We start from the raw sequence: 21601 nt of genomic DNA, 5'->3' as shown, positions 1-21601 counted from the left end.
ATTAGAGAAGGTAACCCCTTTCATAATACACCCAGACCAAACTGGTTTCATTAAGGGGAGACATTCATCCACAAATTCACGTAGATTACAGACTTTTCTTACAGCAGAAACATGGAAACCAGTATATTATCTCTCGATGCAGAAAAGGCTTTTGACAGAGTTAACTGGAAGTTCTTATTTGCAACTTTACATAAATTTGGTTTTGGAAACTTCTTCATAAACTGGTTAAAAATATTATACAGTTCACCAACAGCATGTGTCAGGACAAATGACCAAACATCAGCTAGCTTCTGTCTTCAGAGGGGGACCAGGCAGGGATGCCCACTCTCCCCCTCGCTATTTGTTATCTTTATTGAACCACTAGCAGCAGCAATCAGGCAAACTACAGTTATTAAAGGCATAAAGTGTAAGAACATAGAACATAAAATCAGTCTTTATGCAGATGACGTGTTACTTTTTCTTCAGAATTCTCAATCCTCTCTCTCCCAGGCAATTGAACTAATAAACTCCTTTTCAAGAGTTTCAGATTATTCAATAAACTGGTTAAAATCCACAGTTCTCCCAATTAATTTCTCTCTTGTCAATTCCCTTAATACACAATTGGAATCAGGGAATATTACATACCTGGGCATTCATGTCTCTCCCAGGCTGGCAGATCTAACTAAACTAAACTACATCCCACTATTAAAGAAAGTGGAAGATGATCTTGCTAGATGGAAATCCTTACCGATATCACTTATGGGGAGGGTTGCCACAATTAAAATGATGGTTTTACCAAGAATCAATTACTTATTTTCAATGATCCCAAACAAGCCATCATCTGATTGGTTTAGATCCCTGGACTCCTCCATCACTAAATTCCTTTGGAAGGATAAACCTCCACGAATTAGCTTAATCCACTACAGAAGACCAAAGATAGAGGAGGGCTGGATCTACCCAACTTCTATCATTATTTCTTAACCAACAGGCTCCAATATATACCAAGATGGTTACAACATAACCCGCTGGATGAGTCCTGGTTAGATGTAGAACAGACACTTTGCAATACTATAGAGCTTTCGGACCTACCGTTTATTAGCTCAAAAATAAGAAAGCATGAAAGCTTTAAAAGTATTAATATCAGTACCTCACTGACAGCATGGTGGGAATATCTAAAAATGACAGAGTCTTCACTAATTCCATGCAGACGCACACCCATCTGGAATAATCCTGACATATTGCAAAACAATAAAATGATGAACCTCCCATACTGGAAAAGTAAAGGAATTCTATACATGGAACACATATTTGAAGGATTGGATTTCATTCCATTTAACAGAATAGTCTCCCAATTTGGGATAGACAAGAATAGATTTTTAGAATATCTCCAAATTAAATCAGTAGTTAAAGAAAAATTTAAGCTCAATAAAGTAGAATTACAAACACCATCAAGGGTATTAGACTTCTGTAATCTCAAACACCCCAAATTACTGTCTAAAGTATATAAAACATTGACCAAAATAGATGATACAATAGCAATTCCTATAGGCAAATGGGAGGAGGATCTATTAGTTAGCTTTGATCAGACTTTCTGGTCCCAAACTTGTTTAAAAACTTTTAAAACGATCAGAAACCCCAATTTACAATTAATTCAATACAAAATTCTACACAGAGTACACTATACAGGTCATCGGATGTTCAGGATGGGATTTGTGCCATCTGACACCTGCACACACTGCACAGACAACATTCCTGACAGTTATATCCACGCACTGTGGTCATGTCCACCTGTTCAGGGATTCTGGTATAGAGTATGTGAAGACCTGTCAAAGTGTCTGAAATGTGATATCCCAACTTCCCCCTCATTTTGCTTGCTGGGGAACCTAGAGGATGTCCCGATTGAAACAAATTTGGTTCACGTGGTTCTCACTGCCATATGCATCGCTAAGAAAACTATCCTCATAAACTGGAAAAACAAAGATAATCTTTGCATTAACCAGTATAGAAATCTTTTATTGGATCATATTACACTTGAGACAGCCTCTGCCTCCACTTCAAATCAATCTCTCTGGGCTCCTTTGATCGGTTCCATCACATAGCGATGATGGAGGGTCATTGATATGTCCTGCGGGATGCTGTGGTTGAAGTGGTGGAGAGTCTGAGCTTGGAGTATCTGGAGGATACCTGGGGATGGGTTCACTAGGGGGGTCCTCGGCTGGGGGGCTGCTGCCCCACTCTGGTGGTGCTTGGGTTGCCTCGGGACTTGGGTTGCCTCGGGACTCGTGGACTTCTGGTAGTTGTGTGTGGGGCCTTGGAGGGGTCTTGACGGTGGCTGCAGGTCGCTGCCTGGTGGCTGCATCGCCCCTGGGTGGGTCTGGGTGGGGGCCTGGTGGCTTGGGGTATGAGGGCGGCCGTCCCCGGATGGGGATCTGGGTGGGGCCTTGGGGATTGGGTCCTGGCATGTACGCTGCGGGGAAGAGGGCCGGAACATGCGGCAGTGCCGGGCCCTGGCTCCGGGAGCTCAGGATGAGAACACTTCTGTTCCACCATGGGGGAGAGGGTTGTCCGGGAGGGGGAGGATCCAACTTTACCTGGGTGTCTTATGTCTTACTTAGTCTGAATGTTGAGTAAATGTGGGGATGGGAGTAAATATTCTGCTGGGGTGGTGTGGGTTGGTGGCCTCGGACTCCGTGGGGCTCTGTGATGCTGCTGCTTTGGGCCGTGGCTAGATGGGCTGGGGCCTCCATGCCCCGGGTGGATTTTGGGAGTGGAGGTGCCTATTGGGGCCAGTAGGGGAGCTGGCTCCCTGGAGGGCTCAGGCCCCTCAGCCGTTCCTCCCCATCCTCAGACATTTCCCTCCTCCTGTTCCTTCACATCATCACACAAACATGCACATAGGGCCTTGGGGTGTGGGTAAGTCAGGGGGTGCGGGTATGGATCCCATTTCGGCAGTCCTGTGGCAGCCTACACCCCAATTTTATTTGCACATTAAACACTTCCACAAACAACATTCCACACAAATGCACACTTAGGGCCTTGGGAGTGGGCACACTCAACGGCATCCGGTGGGGGGAAATTTCAGCCTCACTCTGAGTGTCGGTGCCCACTTCCAATTTTAAACTGCACCTAGTCACGGAGGGTTTTGGGGGGGAAGTGGGGCTGTGTGTTGGCATCAGCTGGTGTAGGCCACATGATGCCGGCACTGCCCGCGCCCCCCCAACCACAAAATGCACCTTATCAACACACATCAATATTACATTGGAGCCGGCGGAGGGAGACTAGAGGTCTTATTACACTTCTGTTCTCAGTTAGCTGCCCGGGGCTGGAGGCTAGAAGTGGGAGCTGGCCGTCTACCTGTGGTCTGGAGTGGTGGGTTGCTTTGCTCTGCATTGGACGGGGGTGCCTGCTCATTATTACCCCAGCGGAACGGGGCTAACTCTGGCATCCGGGAATGGTTGTGCCTCTGGTACGGCAGCACTGGGACCAGAGTTAGTAGGGTGTGTATGGGGAGTGTGAATGGGTGTCTGGCGTACATCCTTGTAAGTCTTGGGTTGTATGTGTATGTGAAAGCATGAGGAAGGGAGTGTATGACTGTGTTTGTGTGTGACTGTATATGTCAGGTGGGGTTTTGGACTCCTCCCCTCTCCTGGAACATCTGGCAATACTACCATCAATCAATCAATCAATCAACATTTATTTATATAGCACATATTCATACAAAAAAATGTAGCTCAAAGTGCTTTACAAAATGAATAGAGAAATAGAAGACACAATAAAAGATAAACATAAGTCAACATTAATTAACATAGAATAAGAGTAAGGTCCGATGGCCAGGGTGGACAGAAAAACAAAAAACTCCAAAGGCTGGAGAAAAAATAAAATCTGTAGGGGTTCCAGACCAAGAGACCGCCCAGTCCCCTCTGGGCATTCTACCTAACATAAATCATCATATTTTCATGGAAGGACCTGATGATGATGGTCACGTAGACTTCTGGCTTTCAGTCCATCAATGTTGGAGCATCATGATGCTTTGAGTAGGTGGTGGTGGCGCAGGCCGCCACCACAAAGAAACCGGAAAAAGAAACAGAAGAGAGAGTAGGGGTCAGTACGGATTTTAGAGCCACCATGAATAGTTATTATGAAGAATTGAACATACAGAGTATCAGTATTAAGTTAAAGTGAAGTTATAAAAAGGCCATGTTAAAGTAATGTGTTTTCAGCAGTGTTTTAAAGTGCTCTACTGTATTTGCCTGGCGAATTCCTATTGGCAGGCTATTCCAGATTTTAGGTGCATAGCAGCAGAAGGCCGCCTCACCACTTCTTTTAAGTTTAGCTTTTGGAATTATAAGGAGACACTCATTTGAAGATCTAAGGTTACGATTTGGAATATAACGTGTCAGGCATTCCGATATATAAGATGGAGCGAGATTATTTAAGGCTTTATAAACCATAAGCAGTATTTTAAAGTCAATCCTGAATGACACAGGCAACCAGTGTAGTGACATCAAAACTGGAGAAATGTGTTCGGATTTTCTTTTCCCAGTTAGGATTCTAGCAGCTGCATTCTGCACTCGTTGCAAATGATTTATGTCTTTTTTGGGTAGTCCTGAGAGGAGTGCGTTACAGTAATCTAGTCTACTGAAAACAAAAGCGTGAATTAATTTCTCAGCATCTTTCAATGATATAAGAGGTCTAACTTTAGCTATGTTTCTTAAATGAAAAATGCTGTCCTAGTGGTCTGATGAATATGCGATTTAAAATTCAGATTACAGTCAACGGTTACCCCTAAATTTTTACTTCCGTCTTAACTTTTAATCCTAGTGCATTAAGTTTATTTCTGATAACCTCGCTGAATCCATTATTGCCAATTACCAAAATTTCAGTTTTCTCTTTATTTAGTTTGAGAAAATTACTATTCATCCATTCAGAAATACCAGTAAGACATTGTGTTAGTGTATCGAAAGAGTCGGAGTCATCAGGTGCTATAGATAAGTACAGCTGTGTGTCATCAGCATAGCTGTGGTAGCTCACATTGTAACCTGAGATAATCTGACCTAACGGAAGCATATAGATTGAGAATAACAGCGGACCCAGGATAGAGCCTTGTGGAACACCATATCGGATATCATGTGTCTTTGAGATTTGATTACCACAACTCACAAAGAATTTTCTCCCTGCCAGGTAGGATTCAAACCAATTTAAGACACTGCCAGAGAGGCCCACCCATTGACTAAGGCGATTTCTAAGAATATTATGATCAATGGTGTCAAATGCAGCACTCAGATCTAAGAGGATGAGAACAGATAAATGGCCTCTGTCTGCATTTACCCGAAAGTCATTTACTACTTTAACAAGTGCAGTTTCTGTACTGTGATTTGTTCTGAAGCCTGACTGAAAAGTATCAAGAATAGCATGTTTATTTAGGTGGTCATTTAACTGCATAATGACTGCCTTCTCTAAATTTTACTTAAGAAGGGCAGGTTAGAAATGGGTCTAAAATTTTCAAAGGCAGAGGGGTCAAGATTATGTTTCTTAAGAAGGGGTTTAACTACAGCAGTCTTAAGACAGTCTGGAAAGACCCCGTATCTAATGACAATTTACTATGTCCAGAATATTGTCAATTAGACGCCTGATATTTCTTTGAAAAACCTGGTTGGTATTGGGTCAAGGACGCAGGTGGAGGGTTTCAGTTGAGAGATTATACTATGTAATTCAGGTAAATCTATCCTGGTGAAAGCATTTAATTTGTTTATAACGGAGTACCGGGGCTTTGGAGGTTCTGCAGTGTTGGGGAGATATACTATGTTATCTCTAATATCATTAATTTTTTGAGTGAAAAATACAGCAATGTTCTCACAGGTTTCACTGGAAGTATTCTGGGGGCATTCCTTTGTGTTACCTGGGTTTAACAGACGGTCAATTGTTGAAAATAAGACTCTGGGATTACTAGCATTGTTATTTATAATATTAGAGAAATAGCAGCCTCTCAAGACGGACAGTGTTATTGTATTCTGTTATTTTAACTTTTAATATTTCATAGTGGATAGTTAGTTTAGTTTTCCTCCATTTACGCTCAGCTCTACGACATGTTCTTTTTAAATCAGACACTCTTTGGGTCTTCCATGGAATAACAGTACTAGAGGATTTTTAACTGTCTTTTCAGGTGCAACTATGTCAACAGCAGTTCTTACTTTAGAATTAAAGTTTTCCACTTTACTATTTACATTATCCTCGCTATTATAGCTGGCATTATAAACGGACTGATTGCTTAGAATAGTTGTAAGCTTTAAAGCTGCTGATGAGTCAAAGAAGCGTTTTTTAACAAAATGCTTCTCATGAGCGTTTTCTATCTTTATTTCTATATTAAATAGTAGAAGGAAATGGTCTGATAGACCGATATCAGTGACCTGCTTTATATCAACTTTAAGTCCTTTAGTAATCACTAAGTCTAACGTATGACCTGCTTTATGTGTAGGCTGATTTACGAGCTGCCTCAAATCAAAAGAGTCCAGGAGGTTCATGAATTCCTTTACCTTTTGGTCACACTGATTGTCGACATGAAAGTTAAAGTCGCGACTATTAAGAGTGCATCATAGTTTGTAACTAAAATTGACATTAAGTCAGAGAATTCCTCAAGGAAAGACGCGTTATATTTAGGAGGTCTATACACGGATAATACGAGAACGTGAGAATCTCCATGAATAACAACGGCGAGATACTCAAAGGACTTAAATTTACCAAAACTAACATCTTTACATTTTAATCGCTCGAGTAAATGTTTGCCAAACCGCCCCTTTTTCCCTGGCGGTCGCACGAGTAAAACTGTAATCCGGAGGCAGATTCGATTAAAACTGCCGCCCCATTGGAATTAAGCCATGTTTCATTTAGCGCAATAAAATCAATGTTTCTATCACTAATAAGATCGTTTATAAAAAATGTCTTGTTAGTTAAAGCTCTAACATTTAATAGTGCCATATTTAATGTTTCTGAAGGGCAGAGCTGAATTTTATGCGTGTTATCGGTAATCGGAACAAAAATTAAGTTATTTTTGTTAACGCCGCTCTGTGTGTACTTTTTATGTAATCTACAATCCGTTTTTATAGTCTTAATGCAGTGTTGATCTGAAGTAGTAATTTCAATTAAATTATTGGTGTTTTGCCGCACTGCCTAGATTTTTACGTGCTTAAGATTTGTTATTAGATTATTAATGATGTGCACTTTAACGGAAGACTCTGTTAAGCCATTATGTCCTATCAAACCAGTAGCATTACGTAAGGGGTTAGCAGTAGAAGTAGACAGTCAAGATAGACGAATTACCTTAGCGATGTTTTCGGAGAGGACCCGGCGCAAATCTATTCGGATGCAGTCCATCCCGCTTGAAGAAGCACGGCCTTTCCCAAAAAAGATCCCAGTTGTCTATAAACCCGATGTCTTGATTCTCGCAGAAGCCTCTCAGCCAGTTGTTTAAACCCAGCAGACGACTGTAGTATTCATGCGATCGTCTGACGAGAGGTAGTGGACCCGAGATGAAGATTTTTGCGGATGGGGTCCTCTCCTTCGTGTCTTCAACTAGTGCTGCGAAGTCAGCCTTGAGAACCTCTGACTCTCGGTGCCTTATGTCGTTTACGCGGCATGTAGAATGATGGATCCAATTGCCCTCTTGTGCTTCTGGTAGAAGGTCGGCGCCTCTCATCACATCTCGAACTCGAGCACCGGGAAAACAAGAAACAAAGGATTTTTGATTAGGGCACGTGATATTCAGGTTTCGTACAATGGAATCACCTACCACGATTATATCACCCGGGGTTGAAGGCAGACTGGGGACGCGGAGAGGGTCGAATCGATTCTGGATTTGAATGCTCGCCTGTGCCGCTGGAGGTGTTCTAGCCTTGAACCCCCGCCTGCAAAGCTGAAACCCGTCGAGGTCTTCATCAGCGTTGTTCCTACGAGGCGGGGTGAAGCTTACTTGCCCTTGGACTTGAGCGGCACGAGGTGGGGTTGATGTTACGCCGCTTCGGTTGTTTGGTGTGGTTTGTCCAGCAGCCGAGTCTTCAAGTCTCTGAGGTACCTTCGTCTAGACAGGAGTTTCTGAATCTGTTTGTCGAGTGCCTGGAGTTCCTCGACAACGATGGCAACGCGATTCATCTCACTGTCGGCCATTGTCTGCTTCTACTTCCGCTTCCGCTTCGTCACCTAGGAAAGAAAGAGAGAAAGTTACTACAACATCTTTGCCTACCCTCCCCCTGCCATATTTTTTTTTATTTTTTTAAATTTTTTCTGTCTGGTCGATCCCTGGGGCTGCCTGATGGATCTGGGTCCCTGGGCTCTGTTGGGTCCTCGGCGGGGTGGGATGCCCTTGGGTCCCAGGCTGCTGGGTTCTGGGCCCGGCCGACTCGGGGTTGAGCGGCTGCGGGCGGGCCTGGGGTCTTGCCGTTGATATCTCCCGGGACTCTTCCGGCTGCTGGTTGTGGCCCCCCGGGGTGATCCTCTGCGCCTCTCGAGGGGGGGTTGGGGCTTCTCTGGCGACGGTCTCCCTGGGGTCTCCACGCTCTGGGGTGACCTCTGGATCTCTGGGCTTGGAACTCCCTCCATCTTCCGCACATTTTTGGGGGCAGGTCTGTGGCCCTTCACACTCACTATTGGACGCTCCTATAGAGAAACCTTACACATACAAGCGTGCATATGCACACAGGTGCTCACATGGTGCTTTGACTTGGACTTCTTCAGCACATGACCTAAGGCTGTGGTTGGCCCTAAATGCCTTAGTAATAATTACTGTGTGATTGTCAGCAAACATTTTTACTTTTATATATCTTTATGTAGCTGATGCAGCAATGTTTTTGTCTTGTGGTTGTTTTTTTTTCTTTTGTGTGTCCCCTTTCTGCAGGTCGAGAAGCAGATTCTGGTTCATTTATTGTTTATTCTATACGAAAACCCCCCCTTCCCCCTTTACCTTCATCTCTTTCTTTTTCTCTCTTCTTTTTCTTTCACTTTTGTCTCCGTGTCTGGTTCAAATCTTAAAAACATCTGAAAAATATTTCTAATAAAGTTTTGGTATCAGGCGTGACGTTAGCAGAAGCTGTAATGCTCCATCTGAGAGAAAAATTGTAAGGCTAGTCACCAGCATTCAGACATCAATTCTGATTGCTTCACAGCCGAACAGGACATGGTAAAAAAAGAAAAAAGAAAAAAGTAACATTGCAACAATTCACGCTACGAACTGAAAAATTAACTTTTGAAAAATCTGTAATACAAAAACCACCAAGAAAACTAACCTTGCATGAGTCGAGTTCTGGCATGAAGTGTTTTCCTTCAGGTGTTTTCTCTCTTGTAATTTCTTGGGTTTCTGGTGTGTTTAGCTGGTGGGAGTGAAAGCCTCATGCAGCCATTCCAAAAAGAAAGACCTTGTGACCCAACCCTTCGTGTTTGCCCTCCACATTACTGGCAGTCTGGCTTTGTTTACATTATGCTGCTTGAAAGCACGAGGGTTCTCAAATTGGTAAATGAGTAAACTGGTAAACAGTTTTTCCACCTCTTGTAATTTCTTTCTTTACTTCGATTTCAATTTTCTTCAAAACTTTCTTCTCACCACTCTTCACTTGCTTAGAAGCCATAGTTAACTGCAAAAGCACACGAAATATACTGTAGAGCTCAAAGAGAGTGCATGTCTGACTGAGATCAATAAACAAGGAGCGGCTCTGCTTAAATGAAAAAGCCAGGCAGGCACGCAGCTTGCTCGCTTTCTCTCTCTCTCTTCCTCTCTCAGCCTGCCTGTGCCGGGGGGGTGAAGTTACCGGGATGTGCCTGCTTCTCAGAGAGATAGTCTCAGCTGTACCCCCCCTCCCCCTATGCAGAAGGCAGGCAGTACGTGCACATCCCCCCAACTCCCCCACTGGCACAGGTTGATAGGCAGGCAAACACGTGCGGTAATATCCCCCTCCCCTGCAGGCACTTGGCTAGCTCTATTTCTCTCTCTCTCTCTGTCAGCTGCAGGCAGGCAGTCTGACCGAGAACAAGCCCACAAACCGAAAGGTAAACTGGCTTGTTCGTATACCGAGTGTGTTGTTGTGAACCGAGGCAAAAGTTTGGCGAACTTTTTGGCCGTGAACCGAATTGTACGTGAACCGAGACGTTCGTGAACCGTGTTGCTGAGAACATTCAACAGAATTTGATAGCGAAGCTTCAAAAATTGTGGCATGGAATTAAAGGAAGACAATAAATATGCATGACAAGTAAACATTGCTGACCTTTTACCTGTTATACAAGTGAGGACGTTACTGGATGTGTATAAAATAGATAATGTTTGCTTGCCTATTATGTTGGTCATGTAAATTTAAACTGAAGAAAGAAAAAATGCTTGGTTAAACTGCTATTAACAATAATTTATAAAATAACAAATTAATGTAAAGTTTGGGATTTACACCAAGATGAGGGCATTATTGATGCTACTTTTTAAAGATGCCATATCTCTCCATATTTCTATCCATTTTGGAGACTGAAGTGGCCAAACTGGATCTTATAATTGAACCTACTGGTACCTCATCAGTAAGGATCCCTTCACCACTGCCTAGCTTCTCTTCATCCATCATGCTTTCCTGTCAGAACAATTCCAGTAGCACAGAAAACACAGCACCATATGCCTATAGAAATTCATTCAGCCATCTCCAGTGGTTGGAGGCCCCAACCTTCATCACAATGTGATTAGAGTCCTGATGGATGAAATGAGAAAGTATGAGCCAAATTCAATGTACTCACAGTGTCCTGCCATTTGCAGAAACATCATTTGTCAGTATCCCAAGAGATTTTGTGGATCGGTGTGATAATGGTAAGCTTTTAACACGTGGCTAGACCTCACTCTTAATTCAAGTTAAAAACCATATTGAAAATCTAAGTCTAAATTGGCATCACTGTTCATCAAGCCACCATATTTTGGAAGGCCCTACTGATACATATGGCTGTTCCAGATTTCAGCCTGGCTTTCCTCAAAAAGATGCTGATGAGACACCGGAGAATAAATCGCAATGTACAAAATGTACAATCAAGAAGGTGTAAATGGGGGAAAGAGAGCAGAGGTAAAGCAGCTCATGGTAACATCTTTCTGTCTACAGACTTAGTTGCTAGCACCAGATATTGCAGATTTAAAGGACAATTGGCCCTGCCTCTTCACTCAGAAAGGCCTCTTTGCCTGTTTTCAGCATCTCACGGATATCAATGTGCTGTGATCACTTAAGCTTGTGATACAGGAATGTGGGCAAGCCAATACTGAGGTAAATACCAATACTGAAATAAATAAAGACAAAGAGCACAATTTCAAACAACCTTGTCATTTGAAAAGAGGTTCTTGAGAATTCATCATTTTGAGAAATACTTGCTTTGAATGTGGAATTTTTAATTTTAGATTATTTTTCACCTTGCTATTCATTTTTGGTGTTAATTTATTGGCATCATCATAACATAATATTGTATGACATTTTTCTGTCCGTTTTCATTATTCCATGATTTTTCTTCCTATAATTACTGCCTTGTTGTCATTGCAATATTTTACATTGCTTCTCCAGGCAGCACTGTCACTTGTCACATCAGTGCATCGTTGCTATGTAAGGTGGTGTTGAACCCACTGATACATCCAAACTGAGTTGAAGGTGGTTTACATATTTTTGCAGTTTACAATATCCAGAACTTTGGTGGCTTGATAAGGTTTAGGTTTTAGTAGCTTGATAGTTTTGTCTCTGGCTTTTGTCTTCAGTCTGACTATTGACTGCTCTTGTTTTAAAACCAATTGTTTGTTTTGTGTTCCAGTCACTCACATTTTACCATATGGCTGTTTCTTCATTACAGTCACAAGAGGAGTAAAGTTGACATGTACAAATAACTGATGTCATTGTCACTGTAGGTGATGTCAGTGTACCACCACTATGAAAGATGTCAGCAACTATATTAAACCTGATTTATGGTTGTATTGATGAAAAGTTAAAAGAATCTTCAACCAAACTTTTTGTTAGAGAAATCTCATATTGATATTGCCAACTGGGATGTGATGTTTCTGTGAGAGATGTGGTCTATTGGGTTTTAAACGAAGAAGCATCCAGATTTGAAAACAGAGGGACACTTGAATGTACTTTTCAGTGGCCTTTTTAGCAACTGAGAAATAGCTTTGAAACCAACTACAACTTAACCTCTGGCAAAACTGGAACAATGTTTTGGTCCTTGAATTACTTTAGAAGGGCGGCTGTCATTTGTATTTTATCTATCAGACAATAGAAAATAACAAAGTTTAAAGAAATTAGGCCTGCTAAGGTCCAACAGAATTGTCTTTTCCTTTGTTCTGCTCGTGGCGAGTGCTGTGTTTGTACTGAATTTCTTTATAAAACAGTGGTAATAATCACTCCCGGAAGTTTAGTGCTTTGTAACCCAGCTACATAACTGTCCTTTAGATTCATGAACAAATTACTTCCCTTTATCCTATGAAAGGCCTCTGTGATGTGACATGTCTGCAGTTAAAATCAACGGAAAACATTTCTGTATCTCCTAGTCCATGACATAGCTTTGTAGCAGCTCAGTTAATATGCCCCTCATATATGACTGGAAAACTGTCAAAACATTTACTCATCTTTGTACGTTTGATATTGCACAGTAATTGTAATAACATGTGCTGATACAAACTGTTATAAATCAAGTCTAAAGTTTAATGAAATTTGTGTATTCTTAAAAACTTAAATTTAGTAGGAGCAAGAAAAGGAAGTTAGAAGTTTTTTCCTATGCTGATTTTATTGACATCTCAGTTGTCATTTCTTCAAGAAAAAAACATTTGTTTGTTAGTCGTAGCGGGAATGTCACGATTTATCCAGGACTCTGACCAAGGCTTTAGTTTCATTACACTTTTTTATTACATTTTTGTGTTTTGTATTACTAAATATGTTTTTGTTTTGTTTCTTCTTATATTGTGATGCTTTTATTAATACATTCTTTTTTATAGATCATTTTTGTGTTTTTATCTCATCTCATATTAATTCTGCAATTCATTATATGCTGAACCCAAGGTGACGGGGTCCCCTGACATTGTAGCAATGGCTGCTTGTTTTCTGTGTAAAAAACCTTGGATGTCTCAGTCTTGTGCAGAAGCATTAACTTAAGTTTGTATTGTTCCTCTCGGTTATTTTTATTAACTTCAGTAATTTTGTAAGTCTTCTGATCTGTTTGTGTTGATTTTAAATGTTTAGGTTTTTGGAATTTTTCACAGTCATTTGGATTTGCTTTTGGTTTTTGAGTCTAGCATTGTTAAGCTGTGCCATTAAATCAAGTGACCAAAAACAAAAAAAATATTTTATTGTAAACTATTTTGAAGATTTTACTTATCTGAGAACATGAAATTCTTGAAACAAAGCTGTTCTCCTTTATACATTAAACTTAAGCAGGTGTCACACATGTGTGAGTAGGAGGCAGCTAAAGGGTCTGAGTAATTGTAATAAAACATCCGACCAGGCGGTGGTGGAGTGCTCTAAATGTCTTTCTTAGTTCCTTACAGTCCTTTCCCGGGAAATCCTGCAAGGTTCTGGCGCCTCAGAAGATATCACTTCCAGAGCCGGCCCCTTTGCTGACATCACTTCCAGAGCCGGGCCTTTTGCTGATGTCACTTCTGGTCCAGACAACATCACTTCTGATTCCCGCCCTTTTGATGACTTCAATTCCTCTACGGGCCTTTAAAACCTCCATCTTTGTCTATTGTGATCAGTTCTGTTGTGAACTCTGTTCTATGCACATCGTGCTTAAAAAACTAAACTTTTGCAGCAGGGAAAACAATATACAGGTGGCTGCCCCAAATCTTTCTGATGTCTGTGTTGCATTATTATCACACAGGTTATCCTTTCCTTTTTGACAGTAGACTTACTTAGCTATCCCATTTTTCTAGGGTTTCCTTTGTTTATGGAAATTTAAAGATGTGAAGATTTGGTTAAAGAAAAAATTCTTAATGTAGTCAGTAGATTGAAAATGTAGAACTCCTGAATGTTTTCAGCAAAATGTTTAAATCAATCCATCTCAGAGGCATTTATATACATTGTGTGGACTATGCCCGGCAGTTTATCCTGGCCAAGTTCCCCAAGCCGCCAGATGGAGCCCTCCCTGCAATGTGGAGATGCCCCGAATTCCAGTAGGGCATCATGGACTTTGGAGTTGTAGTGCACAGCCCTGCTGGATAACGTCGGGGCTGCCAGGGGATGCTGCAGGGAGAGACAGAGACATTGGCTTTTCCTACAGCCTGGAAGTACTTGCCGGTCACGAGGACGGAAGGAATAAAGTGCTTCCGGGTTGACAAAGAAAGAAGAGTTTTTGATTTTTTTCTGGGTCGTGGACTATAAAAAGGATAATGAAACACCAGAGCGTTGAGCTGAGATGGGTGGTAGGAGGGCAATGCGTCTGGGAGTCGGAGGATTGGTTATTGTTATTGTATTGTGTTTATTTATGAGTAGTGTAGAGTGGAGGGTGCTTGGTGCACATAATTATAATAATAAAAATAATTATTGTAGCACTTTTACCTGGTGTTTGGCATGGTACCTGAGGGTTTGAGAGGGCGATAGTGCCCCCTACTGCTACAATTGTTAGATAGATAGAAATGTATTTGTCCCCATGGGGAAATTTGGCTTTCTAGAAGTTCATAAATAAATCCATACATAGTGTCAAATAATAGACAAATGCCACAAAAAATTTTGGGGCAGCCATCTGTATACTTGAAATCAGGCTGCAAAGTAGGTAATTAAATGTGAGCTTTTTATAGATTTGAGTCCAAAAAAAGAACTGACTAGATGAAACAAAATGGTGGTTTTATGCTTAGGCATAGGAAATTAGGTCAACAGGGCTGGAACCGGAAGTGATGTCATCAGGGCCAGAACCGTAAGTGACATCATTGGGGGCTGGAACCATAAGTGACATCATTGGGAGCAGGCAGAATCTCCCATAACTAATCTGCAGAGGAAAAAGAGAAAAGGTTAGTGCACTCTGCTACCCCCGATCTGGCATGGAATTACATTCATTTAAGCCATTTAGCTGCCTCCCATGCGCACGCATGTGACAATATGCTGATAAATAAGTAAGTAATTAAATAAGTAAGTAAATAATTAAATAAATCTAAACACACATTTATGCTTGAACACACACCAGAATGACTATAAAACAAGAAAATTAAAAAGAAGCAAATGTTCTGACTTGGCTGTCACAATCACACTGAGGTGATATGTAGACATATTTCTGTTGGTATAAAGTAGTCGCAGTAGCATTCCTTGACACACTTCTGCTGAATAATTTGTTGGCTGAAAGTATTCAGTGTTAGAGTGTCAGAGAGACGATGGGCAGCATCTTTTCAACCCAGTAAACAAGTTATAGAACATTAAATGGCAGAAAAATTGCAGAATCTTTCTGGCTAATTTTTAGATGGATACTGTATATGTACTGCAGTTTTAGAGCCACAAACAAAATACCCATAAATAATTACTCCCTACACCTGATGGTGTGTATGTAATCTGAAAGATTAACAAGAATTATGAGTGAAAAATTACAATGAAAATTGCTATAAGGCTTTCAGAACACTTGGTTGTGACTTATATCAAGTAAACAAACCTTCAATTTGTAAATAAATTCAGTAATATTCTGTGTAGGTCTATGTTATTATATCATGATATTTATATTTTTACCACAGATGTACTGTCATAAGGGATGCCCCTGCAGCCCCTGCGAGGTGGCCTCCAGACTTGAAGGACCTCATCATCAGATCTCCTCAAGGATTTGCATACCACTAAAGGTAACAGACAGGAGGGCACAGTAATACCTGAAATCTGCACAAGTTAGCCAATAGATGATAAAGGTTACATCATGATCTGAAAAAGAAAATACCTAAGTGGACAAAGCAAGCATATTTGCACAATGAGCCACTGCCAAACTACCAAAGATAAAATATATGCTTAAATCATCAGTGAATGATGGAATTGGTGAAATTGTCAGCAGAACAGATTAGCTTATATCAGGTGCATCGAGCACTGCACCAAGCCCAACAAAGGTGGCTTCTCCTCCTTCTCTTCCTTACTTTCCTCTTTCCATTGAAGTCAATATTATTAGAAATAATAATATGCAGTATTTGAAAAGAAAAAGCAAATAACAAAACTGGTGTCTTGAAATGTTTCATTGTTGTTATGTTAATGTCATAGCAGTTTGCTGTACAACAAATTAGCCACTCACATTGATTTATTTTATTTTAGTCTTTGAAAATCATTTAATTTTAATAGTTGTTGACCTCAACAGTGAGACAGTAGACAAAATACAATAGAAACCTCATTTAGTGATTTTCTAGGGGTAGATAAGAAAAAAAAAACTGTTACATGCAGGAAACTGTTGACAATTTGTTAGGATTCCATTAGTGTATGTTTTCATTTTAACTACAATTTCTCATAAGTTATTTTTATGATGTATAGTTAGCATTAAATTTGAAGTGTCTGGATTTGTCCTGTTTAGTTTTTATGGTTATCTTTGTCATTAATATTGTTTCAAATTGTTATTCATTTACATCAAGGCCACCATATTGTTGAGAGCAACTTTGCCGTTTTTAGACAATTGGAGCCCAAAACATAAAGTGTAGTGCAGCATGTTCAATCTTGTGTTTGAATTTTGAAACCAAAAAGAGCCTGTGTTCATATTGCAGCTTAATTCCCATTTCTCTAGTCATAGATCTGGGGCCTCATGCATAACGCCATGCGTAGAATTCACACTAAAGCATGGCATAAGAACAAAAGTAGAAATGTTCGTATGCACAAATAAACTAGATGCATAAATCTGTGCGTTGGCCAACTTTCACGTTGTTCCGCTCCATAAATCGCAGTCAGCATGAAAAGTAATGCATGTGCATGTGCCTGCTGCCACTCCCCAAACTCCTCCCAGAATTACACCTTTTTGAATATGCAAATCAATAGAAATAGCCCTTAAGCTTTGCGTTCTGTGAAAAGGCAATGGCAAAAGCAAGAGGGGAAATAGAAGAATTTCAGCGAATACCAAGTGGAGGCAAAGAAAAACGTACTATTTGTTGGTTTAAACAGTAGTATAAACAACAAAAAGAAGTTGATTGAGTGACATAGAGTGTTGGAGAAACTCGAAAGTATAAGTTCACAAAGTCGCACAGTGCCCAAAATAAAAAAGAAGTTGTCTGATATCAAAGTCACCGTGAAAAGGCGATTCGTAGCCCACAGTCTGAGTGTCATACGAAAGCTTATTAGGGCAAAGAGAAAAGAAAAAAAAAATAGACACAGTGGGAAAAAAGCACGAAATGTCAACTTTAATCTCAAAATTTCTACTTTAATCACATAGTTTATTTTGTCATTAAAGTAAAACATCATAAACTTCATCCTAAAATTGTTTAATTTACTAGTTTCTCAAATCCTATCGTAATTAAAGTAGCACATTAAATGCTTTGTTTTGTATTTGATCTTCTATGTGCTGTATGTGTGTGAATCACTATGTACTTCTTAAACGGGCTTTCTCTTCCTCCGACAGGACACAGAATCCATTACATTCGTGATATTACAGCTCTCTGAATAATTAAAATCCTGAGATGCATACTTGATATCATTTTCATGATGATAGGAGTTAAAGCATGTTATTAAACATGGGAACACGGTGACACAGTGATTGTTCATGCCTCACGCAAGATGCTTGCTACACCGTGTTTATTTCATTATAATGAAATAATTTATTGTAGCAGTACTCTCTCTTTCAAACGAACTAACCTTCAATTCCTGTCCTTACTTTTCTTTCTCAAAATACCCAATTGCCACACAATCAGCTCTGTAATAGACGTTAAGCCATCTGTAAGCTTAGAATGCCGATTCTTCAAAACTTTTAAGGAACATTGAAATATCTTTGTCGTACATGTTTATTTATTTTATCCATCTATCCTTCTAGTGTCGCGCCAGCCCTAACAAGAATACAGCGCGAGGCAGGAACATTCCGTGAACGGAGCACCAACTCCTTGCTAGCGCTGCGGCACCGTGTCCTCACATGTTTAATTATTAACAATATAGATTATTTAAATGAAGTTAAAGTTTTATCTGTATAATATAATAAACATATTTTGCTGCATTTCATCATTAAAATGATATTGTCATCATATGTAAATACGCGCTTTATAAAGTGGCTCAGGTTGTGCAATATTATAACTGTATCACAAGTTTACAGAGATCTCATTGTACTAATAAGTACAAAGTTCTACAAGGCGCACTTGATGGACTGATTGAGTGCGTTTATAGTTCCTGGGATGAAACTATTTCTGAACCGCGAGGTCAGTACTGGAAAAGCTCTGAAGCATTTGTCGTATGAGAGCAGCTCAAATAGACAGCATGACTGAGGCAGCGTGTGCTTGATGCTGTATACCGATAATTCTCTTTCCAATCAGCTGCTGTAGAGCTGTGAATCCACACTCAGATACAGTGATATAAATACTCCGAGTGGTGCAGAGAGATTAATATGGAAAAAGATGATCTGCTGTGGCAACCCCTAACGGGAGTAGCTGAAAGAAGAAGAAGGTGCAGCGAGAGTAACAACGCTAAAGCAGCTATGGTATTTAGAATAGTTTGACCATTCTGTGGACCATTATATTGTTACAGCTTAATTACAATCATAAGCATTAAACTAATACACTGAAATTAACTGTATATTTTTTATTTATAAAGCCACGTCAGGGATATGGATCTAAAAAAGAAAGGGAAACCACATTGTAACAGTAGCATTACTTTGACACAGGGTGCCGCCAGTTTGCAAAACTGAGTGGAGAACTTGCAGAGTTTTAGCTAGCGTGAAAATGTGTGTGGCTTTACACCAAGTTTAGGTTTTATACATCACGATTTGAGTGTGTAAATGGGACACACCTTTTATACATGAGGCCCTTGATTATTTTAGAGAAATGTGATTAGCATGCAATTCCACTAAATTAAAACATTTCAGAATAGAGTTACATGGCTCTTGTAACAACTGTTTTACATCTAAACCCTCCATATACCACTCTCACCAGTTCTGTGTGCTATCCATTGGGCTAGTTATTTCTGTATACAAGTCCGGCAGTGATAACAATGTTTAAACCAATAGCCACGATCTTCCGTTTTCCATTTCTCTTCCTTGTAATCATAAGATGACAATTTTCTGAAAAAAACAATTCACTGTTCTCATCATTTGGTTTGTTTTTATGGTGGGGGGAAATTGCCAGCATTATATGCCAAGTGACATGGTCATTCCTATGATATTCCATTGTTGCAGCCAATGAAATCATAATAGCCATTGAATCACTGAAATTATGAAAAACCAGTGGAGAAAGAAAAAAATAAAAGTGAAAAACAAAGAATATTACAAAAGGTACAAAAAATAACATGGATCTTGCCCTGAATAACAGAACCAAGCAACATTTTCAGTATGGTTCCTAGCGGGAATGCCTTAATGTGGATATTACATATTCTTTATACTGTATGCTTCTCTGAGTTTGCTTGTATTATGGTCTTTCTGGACAAGACTCTCGTTTAAACTGTTTAGCAACACATCCATGTTATTCAGTGCGAGTGTGTGGGTGAATGTTCTTTGCAATGGACGGGTCTTCAGAGTTATCATGTCTTGGAGAATTGGAAGTTTTGCAAATGGATATATTCTTAATTACAATATAGAAAACACAAGTTTTCTATTAGATATCTGATTTAAATAAGGTAAATATTAGAAGAAATTGTCAACAACTTATGACACTAGTCTAAAAGTGTATTACTGTTATTATTATCAATTTTTTAAATTCTTCTAATGCTTCATGAATGTGCTTCCATGTCAGGGTTTATCAGCTGCTTAAACAGAAAGCATGAAATTCACAACCCCATCAAAGAAACAAGACCCACGTACTTTTTAAAGAAAATATTTAAGTCATAAGAAAGTATAAACCAATCGCTGACTCATACAATAGGACTGAAAGAAGAAATAAAAAAAAGCAGACGTGAGTCTTTTGTCTTAATAGTGGTTGCTGTGAAAACCATTAGACTCTGTAGTTTCTGAGTGGCACTTCTGAGTTATGTGCAGGCTAGTCACTGTCTTAAAAATGAGTTGCGAGAAAAATGCTATACAGGTAAAATTCTATTATAACGAATATCTTTACAACGAAATTTTCATTACAACGAAGTTTGTTTATGGTCCAGACAGCTTCCCCAAATGACACGAGTCTATAGAAATCTTGTTACTACGAAGTCCATTCAGCAGATACTTTCATTACAATGAAGTGCCCAAAAGACCTTGAAATGCCTGAATGAATCATCCACAGAGCAGTTAGTTCTGTGGCCGCAGCTCAGTTGTGCACAATGATCCCCAAACAGAAACACTTTCATTTTTTTTTTCTTTCTTTAAAATTTCCACGTACTTTTCTTTTTTTTGCTATTTTTGTTTTCAGTAGTTTTCAGTGATACCTTTTGCTTATTGCTCGTCAACATTTGAAAAACATCCATTGGAATTATCTCATTGTCACCCTCCTATAGAAACGGCAGACATGAAAAAATGATAACAGTTCATATTAGAAAAAAAACTTTAATCTTTTGCAGCTTTCGATTGCGGCAAAAAGAAAAAAGTCATTGCTGGTGAATTTGGAATTTCGCCATCAACACTGTCAGCTAAAAAGAAGAAAAATCTTGGGTTGCAAACATATGTGTACTGCTGCATTTGAAGACATCAAAAAAGCCGTTTTTATCTGGTTCAGTAATGCTCGTTCAAGAAACATTCCTATTAAGGTGGCACTCATTCAAGAAAATGTGAGGTTTGTAAACTCTCTTGGGACTTCCCCAAACTAGACAGCACGACAAAGAGCATCCCGAAGTGCGATCCCCACGTCTGTATGGGGCAATAGCAGGCTCACAGATATGCTGCGTCTCTCCGCCAAAGTAAACAGAAAAGATCTCACTGGGTGATGCAAGATTAGGTGCACGTAAATTGTAAATGCAGATAACAGGATTACTTGATCACTGATCTGGCCACGACCCTGCCTGACTGCTGTGTCTGTGTATAGCAGAGTGGCAGATCATGCTACAATAAATAACTTTGCCGTTCCTGTTTCAAGCTGAATAAAGCTGATTTTGCTAAAGTACTGAGACTCAGCTTCGTGTTTTGGGGTGTAAGACAGGGACTTATGGCGCGACCCAGATCTGTTATGATTTTCTTCTGTGGCGCTTCACTGCAGCGCTGTGAGCCTCCTATTGCCCTGCCCCAGCAACGGACAAACAATCTTCCACAGACACTGCCCTCAAAAGAGTTCAGAAACCTCACGATATGAAGAAAAAAAAAGGATGATTCGACTTCTGATTGATAACTGTGCTGCCCACAATATGCTTTCACATTTAGATAATGTCTGTGTTGAATTCCTTCCACTCAATTGCACGGCAACGCTTCAGCCATTGGATTTGGACATCATTTCCACCCTGAAAGTGTATTATCACAAGGAAATGTTGAGAAAAATTCTCTTCAGCATAACTTGTAGGCAGGAGGAGATTAAAATTAACGTGAAAAAAGCTATTGAAATGATTGCAAATGTCTGGACACAAGTTAAAGAAAGCACTATAGTAACAAATACAGAATC

This window comes from Polypterus senegalus, chromosome 15, assembly GCF_016835505.1.
Source record: "Polypterus senegalus isolate Bchr_013 chromosome 15, ASM1683550v1, whole genome shotgun sequence".
Taxonomy (NCBI): Eukaryota; Metazoa; Chordata; class Cladistia; order Polypteriformes; family Polypteridae; genus Polypterus; species Polypterus senegalus.
This window is presented reverse-complemented; position numbering follows the sequence as displayed.